The sequence below is a fragment of the Solanum tuberosum genome, unplaced genomic scaffold (assembly GCF_000226075.1).
Source record: "Solanum tuberosum cultivar DM 1-3 516 R44 unplaced genomic scaffold, SolTub_3.0 scf00159, whole genome shotgun sequence".
In the NCBI taxonomy this organism is placed as follows: Eukaryota; Viridiplantae; Streptophyta; class Magnoliopsida; order Solanales; family Solanaceae; genus Solanum; species Solanum tuberosum.
The window spans coordinates 631,538-640,061 of NW_006239089.1; positions in this window are offsets into that span (position 1 = coordinate 631,538).

The window sequence follows — 8,524 nt, forward strand, 5'->3', positions numbered from 1 at the left end:
TCAAAGTTGGAGGGCATAGTTATCCGGTGAAGCCAAGTTAAGGGTCATGTTTATGTATTATGTCATTTTTTTGTGATGTATTTGAAGGCTAGGAACGACAGATGGTGACTTTGATAAAGACAACATTTGATGTCTTGCTTTTTTTGTGAATATCCTATGAATTTACGAGATATATTGAGATGCCTCTTAAAAGAAATATATATTATATATAAACTACAATTTAAAATAAATTAGCCACCAAAAATCCTAGCTGAAACTAAACTTATCTTGTAATATCCCACAAAATTTCAATGTATACAATGAGGAAAGATGCATGAAAAATTTTCCTCATCTTCTGTGTGTGTTTTATCGTATCTGTTTATGAGAGAGGAAATGCTAACAAGTGAATCATATGATGTAAAATTGTAAATAATTGTTTGTCTCTATACGAGAAAGAAAATTAACGTACTACCATTCATAGAAATATTTGTATTTAATGTTCAATATGTAAGTAATTTTGGTGTAAATCAATCATAGATCAAATAACTAATTACTAACTAAGTTGAAAAAAAAGAAAAACGCGAGACAATAGTGAAGAATAATTGGTACTAGCCATGTTTTTCATCTATTAAAACGAGAGGTAATATCTTAAAAGGTCATTGAACTATGAGAATTTGTCAAGTAAAGTCATTGAACTTTATTTTATATCAATAAAATTACTCAACTTAAAGTTTCTATCTTCAAAAATCACTCAACTACATTTTTCATTAAAATAAATTTAATAAGACAAAATAAGATACTTTATAGGTCATGTAAAACTCCACAAATAAATAAAATTTCAAAAATCATATTATGCTTTTTCTCTTCTTTTTTTTTTTTAAATTTATCCTCAAAATAAATTTAACATGACATATAAATTATTTTACATATCACATAAATATGAATTTCAGAAGTCAAAATTTTATATTCAACCTCCGAATAAACCCGTATTTCCCACGTTGCTTCAATTTTCATTTTCTAGATTTTGTGCCACTATTCGTAAAAGGTTTTTTTTTTTTGTTTGCTGAAATAATCATTATCTATTGGTTACTTTGGTTAGATACTCCAGAGTCCAGTCTCCATATACAAATATATTAATATAAATAAATGAGTAATAGTGTATAAATCAAAACATTTAATGAGTAATAATGTGCGGTTTTTCTTTTCAATTCCTTGATGTGGTTTATAAAATTTCATTACATTTATGTTGTTAGGCGCTAGCTGGTTGTAATATGATTGTGGATCTCTTATGAATATGTATTTTACACCCAAAATTTAATTATTTTCATTTGTGGTTGGACAAGGAACTGAATCATTGATAAACAGGATAAAATGGTTTTTAAAAACATTATTTATTTAGGGGGTTCATGTTTATATAGCCTAAAAAATAATTTATTTTGTTATATTAAATTTATTTTAATGATAAATGTAGTTGAGTGATTTTTGTAGATAAATGTCTTAAGTTGAGTGATTTTATTGATATAAAACTAAGTTTAATGACTTTGCTAGATAAATTCACATACTTCAGTGACCTTTTAAGATATTAACTCATTAAAACGATAATAATTTTTAAATCAGTGAATTATTAAATTTCTTCGAAGGTATAGTGATAGGAGCAATAATTCAGTAATTAATCATCACAAATTAACTTTATGTGATCATAAGAAAGAGTCACCATCTACTTTTGTAAAGTGCTTCAGTAAGTCCTATTTCCTGTCTTTTTCCTATCGTTAATATGCAAATCAATCACGCTTTGTGACTATTCTCCTATGGGAAAACGACAAAGAAAATTACATTAGGGGTTACTCCCTCTAACTCAATATAAATGAATTGTTGGCATTATTTTATATTGACAAATTATTACTCTCTGTTTTATGGATTTAAATATTTTTTTAAGGGTGTCATTGTTGGAAAACAATATATATATAGCGGAAGCATACTATAATCATACTGCTTATATGAATAATAGATAATCAATATGTTTATGCGAGAACACTTATAAGCAGTGTGGGCAAATATCCACAAGTTAGACTGACCGACTCCACAAATTAGATAGCAATTCTACTGTCTTCTACAGTGATGACAAGTTCACATCCGAACTCTCTCAATATTTGGGTGGGCAGTATCGTATAGAAAACTAATTCTCTTTCTAGGTTAGAAGAACCCCTACTTGTAGAGATTTCTTCCCAGTCTAAAAGGGAGAAGAAAGGCCACATTATTTTTGAAAAATCTAGAAACAGACATTACTCTTCCTTTTTCCTCTAGAAAATAGGATTCTGAGTTCTAGTTAAATATAGGCACCGTAGGGACAACGAAATTAATTACTGATGCTTCCTAATATGGAAATAATTTCAAATAATTAATTTGAATTATTCATACCATAATAAATTACAAATCATTCCACTGTAAATTCGTAATTGCACTCCTCTATTTATATTTTGAAATTCTCCATTAAACACTTATGTAATTCCATATGTTAAGATTACAGTACCAATCAATAAATTAAATTACTGATGAATTTAATTCAATGATTAATTTCCTTTAGAGCACTGCTTAACTTATTCCATGCGTGGTATTGATAAATCCACTTGTAAGGTTTGACACGATAAAAACTTATAAGCTTCTCAAAAAGGTATATCATCAATCTCTATATCGAGACATGGATTCTATCAACTAACTTATTATGTCACCAATATATATTATTATCATCCAATCTACCAGGCATATTGACCTATCTCAAATTTCACCTTTTAATAAATCAAAATGATAACTAATATATACAGATCATAATAGTTAATATCAGGGATTTAAAAAATATAAAGGTTACATTTTAACAGTTTAGAGAATATGTTTTTGTCAGTCAGTCAGTCTAAAGCACCTATCTCTACTCGGTCCTGTTCAATTCATACAAAATGCACTAGCACAAGAAGTTGGAGCTATATTGTTCCCATAATCAAGATAAATTATATATAATCTTGTGCTACAATCGTACCGATGGCATATTTCCATCTTAGATTGTGAACAAAAATTTTTATACTTATAAGAATCGATGATTTAATCATGTGTATAAGCTAAAACTATATACACTAAACCATCTACTATATAAGTAAACAGACACCATAAACGAATATATGATCTATTAAAATATTTATTATAACGGAATAAATAATTATTCTATAATAAATACTATATCTAAACACGTGGTTAATAGATATAAATTTTGACAAAGGGATTATTAATTTATGTGACTTTTTTTTTGTTTTAGTCTATTCTTAAAAAAAAATATTCTTTATTATTAAAAATAATTTGATATATTTTTTACACTTAAAATACTTTTAATAAGATTGGTCAAATACTAGTTGCTACTTGAAACTACTTTTAAAATTTACGTGCTAAACACAAATTATTTCTTATAAAAAATATGGTAGTTTCAAAAACATGACCAAACATACTAGTATTAATTTAGAGCTAAATAGAATATTTAAGAAAAAATTACAAGAATATACTATTTAAGATTTTAATTAACAATAAATGCTTATACTCCTTTTTAATTACAAAACTAGTTTTTAAATTACAAACATAACAAAAAAAAAATCATTTTCGAGATTTAATTAAATAATTTATTAGTAGTATTTTTTCCTTCTTTTTTGGGTTATGTACGGATTTAAATGGGAATGATAATTATGATATTATTTTTTATTTTTTCAACCACGATTTTACTTACCTATTTTGTACACATTAATTTTCTCCCTTTTTTAAAAAAATTTAATCTATGTAAAAAGAAGTAATTTATCTATTTTAATATATGAAGGTGCTGATATGGTATTGTTTTTGGTAGTGAATTATTATGTTGCTATTTTTTGTGTTCTGATAAATTGTGGAGGTGTTGATGTTATGGTATTAAATGTGATGTTGAATTATTATATTGGTGAATTTCGTGATTTCTTGTTTATAATTAAGATGGTGTGTTGAGTTGTGGAGTGTATATATTATGGTGTAGAATAGTGAAAGTGAATGTTTGTGTTGGTTATTTTAGTGAGAATATTAATAGGTATTTTTATACCATTAAATGCCCCATAAGAATTCTTAAAAAAAGGACCGATCACTATCTTGAAAAAAGAACAATTATGCAGTAGTATATTCTATTCAAAATTTTCTTAATCATAAAGTATATTTGTTCAGAGCACTTGGCTTCAGACTATGAATTTACAGTAAAATGTAGTCATCACATAGACATATGTGTTCATGATTTACAGTTCTATATTTGCTATCAACTCTCTATTTATTCTATAGTTCCAAGTGTATCAGCATTAATTATGTCTGTGTTGCTCAATGTTTGCAACCAGGCATAGTTTTACAACATGGACCACAATATCTGGTAAAAAGAAGAAGACTACGAATGCGCGGTTGACAAAGTCAATTTCTCCGAAGCAAGCATCGTACAATATCTCTTGGCTATATAGCATAAGGTATCCCATGGACAATGCCAGCAGATCGAATGCATGTCATAAGCATTATTCAAGTTAGTCATATTATTCATAAGACTAGAGTCAAGTAGTTCAAAATCAATTGTAATTAGACACATTGTATGCTTACATGTCAAGTTTGAGGCAAAATTACTGATTTATGAACAACTGTGTTATAAGATGCGTGTGAACACATTGTATGCACACAACTTCCTCACTTTTATCGTCCACTGAGAAATGTCAAACCGCAATAGTGTGAATCAAGCTAGTTATGTAGATTTGGGTCCTTTCCCTATGTACCCTGGCCGCAAACAAGACAATTGTTGCACCTTGAAAAAATCTAACGACAACGTTGGAGAGAGATTTCTGAAGTTAGATATTGTTCAGAACATCACTTCTTCAATATTGTAATCCACATAGTTATCTGCGTTAAATTACAAATTAATAATCTATTTTCAAAATAAATAGAATGGTGTTCCTAATGTAATTAAATTACACAGATTGGTATTTACAATGCATTTATATATACAAACTGGTAATCATATGGGTGGATTTAGACACCCCTAAACAAAATACATAACACACTTGCTATTAATTATGGTGTTTATAAAAACATATTACACAATATCAATTACACTACACCATCTACACTTTTCAATTACACATAATAATCTACCATCACAAATCAATAAGCATTATTACCAATTTACTATTCATTCAATTTTGTTATCTACACCAAATCAGTCAACTAAATACACCAATAGACGTACCCAAACATAAATTGGTAATCATGTTGGCATTCAAAATGGTTGACGATACCTAAATTAGTGTATATACCAATATTTTCATCAAATCATTTAACAAAAAAGATACCAGCAGTTTCGACGTATTTAAACACCCAATAACAAACTACATAATAAACTTGATATGACTTTTGGTGTTTATAAGCACATACTACACAATATCAATTACACCAAATCGTATATACCATGTACACCATCACTAATTATAACCAATTATTCAACATTGTTATCTATACCAAATAAGACAAATAAATACACCAATAGATTTACCAAAAATATTTACTGCTCATCATGCTGGTATTGAAAAACCTCTGACGAGACATAATTTTCTTGTATAGACCAACATTTTTTACCAAATCAGGTATCAAAAACTTACCAGAATTTCGTTGTAATTAAACAACCCTAAACAAACTACATAATACACTTGCTATGACTTATGGCGTTTATAAAAACATAATAAATAATATCAATTACACCAAAATCATCTACACTATCAATATACCATCACAAATAATAAGGATTATTTTCAATTTAACATTTCTTCAATTTGTTATCTATACCAAATCAGACAATTAATTACGCCCATATATTTACCAAAATATTAACATGAAGTTGGTGTCTATTCAATGTCTAAAAGATACCAATTACACCTAATCACATACCATAAGTAATTTGAGAATTATGGTATAAAAAAAATATAAATAACAATATATCACACACCAAAACAAACTATAGATTAATGGTGTCTTATATAACACATGCAACATACCAATTACATCAGATCACATACCAAAAGTATTTTGTGAATTATGGTGTTTATCTAAGGCCAAAATCATATGCAAATGCACTAATCAATTAAACCTAATGCCATACCAAAAAATATTCAGTGGATCAGATGTTTAATAATCACCAAAGTTGATTTCTCTTTACGACGTAATGTATACCACTCACACCAAAAAATAAAAGATGAATTATGGTATTTTTAAAAACATACATCAGAATACCAATTTAACAACATCATCTCCACCATGTTCATTATCAATTAAACCCATTAATATACTAAAAATGATTAATAATATTTATTGCTTATTCAAAAGTTAAATCCAGCCAATCGTTGCATCAGATCATGTACCAAAGCATATGAATTTTATACTAAAACACAAAAAACTTACAATTTAAACTAACGACTAAAAATCAAAAAGACCTAATACATATTAACCAAAAAGACGTAATACATATTGTGAGAAAAACGATCATACGAAAAAAAATCCCAAATATATTAAAAAACATCAATTCGATCATTTTTTGTTTATCCCCCTGATGCGTTCCATCGCTTGTTGTGTTGAATTAGAATTGAAAAACTATTGGTATCCATGTTTGAACAGTCGATCAGAGAAGAAAAAGAGTTTTATTTTTGTTAAAAACCTTTCTTTATGAGAGAGTATATTTAACAAATCTAAGTAAATCATGGAAGGTAAAATAATTGGAGAAAATCAAGGATTACGAGATAAGCGTGGCTGACTATTTCTATCTTTTTTATTACTATAAATTCTAGTTTTGAAAAAAAAACTATTGCTATATAAGTGTAAAATTATTTGTACACGTCAAAATCACATCTATCTAGGCTTGTATGTTTTTGTCAATAGGCCTAATTAGGCTGAAGTTGTATTGGTCTGGACTTCTCTTGACAGAAGACAAGAGAGTAAAAACTGATTGAATCTTATTGGGCCTAGTAAGTCTTAGAATAAGGTCCATCAAAAGTTCTTTGAGTTTGTTCGAATGTTAAAGCCCAAGTTAACTTCCAATGCCTTATTTTGCACTTTACTATCAAACATTGAAACACATATATCAAAAGATGATGTAATCCATCATTTAATAAAAATAAATCATTTAAGTTAGGTCTACTGTTATATTTAGAGTTGTCAAAAAGGTCTGGCCCAGCCCCACCCAGTCCAAGCCTCACGGGCCAAGGAATTTGAAGGGCTAGTGCGGGCCGGCCCTTCATTTGGAAAGGCTTGAAAATGCACAGCCCAACTCAACCCTAGAAGGGCTGGGGGCTGGGGCGGGCTAGCCCTTCTTCTGTTCCTTTTTATCATTTTTTTCTTTGCAAACTTAAAATTCTATAACATCAAGAAAATGTGAAAATTTTCAAATCAAATATGGTGAAAAAATGGTATTGTTTCAATAACACTGCAAAAAATCTAGTGTAATTAGTATATACCTAGGATACTAGATATGCGAGATACATGTATCTATTATGATGCATCACAAATACGTGAGTGAGATAAGAGAGTGGCGAGCGAGATAGGAGGGAAGCGAGGGCTCGAGATTTGCTTATGTATCCTAGATACATGTGAATCCACTTGGATAAAGTGTATCTAGAACAAATTAACCTAATCTTGAGTCCATGTATCCGAGATACATGTATCTGGACGTACCAAAATTTGGTAGGATTCATAATATTACAACATAACGTGCATTTAATTAATTAGCTCATATATTAGAGATATTATTGTAAGTTACCTTAAATAAATAGTTTTGGCCCATAGGCCGACCCCGACCCAATCCCAACCAAGCCTCAAGGGCCAAGGGCTTATATGGGTTGGCCTTATAAGCCCTAGTCAACCCATATAAGCCCTACTTTTAAATGGGTTTAAGAAATCTTATCTCAACCCTACCCCAATAATGGGTTGGGTTGGATTGGCTCCATGAGCTAAGCCCATTTTGACGACTCTAGTTATATTTATCAATTGTATATCTATTGAGTTTCTTCCGTAAAATCAAATTAATTAGGTTAGTATAAACTCAAACATAGATAAATATTCTCACTATTTACTTTTACTTGTCTATTATTATAAAAACAAAATTTCACTTTATTCGTAGTTTTCAATATATTCTATGAGTTATCCTTAGTATAATTACTTATTTCTTGAATTATTATATAAAATTTAATTAATATAAATATTATAATAAAATACTTATATTAATTATTGTGGGCTAAATTCAAAATTGACAAATAAAAATAAAGTGGAGTACAAATTTCCCATCAAAATCAGAGAAGATAAAGAGAAATAAATTGGACACCTTTTTCAATACGAAATTATTCGATGATAAGAAAAGAAAGGATTGTTGGGTTCAGAGTATTTGGAGTTTTGCACCTTTCGAAGGGTCAATGGGGGACCAATTAAGCTCTAAAATACAAAGTCACAGGTGAGAGTTGACATTAGTCTTTCATGA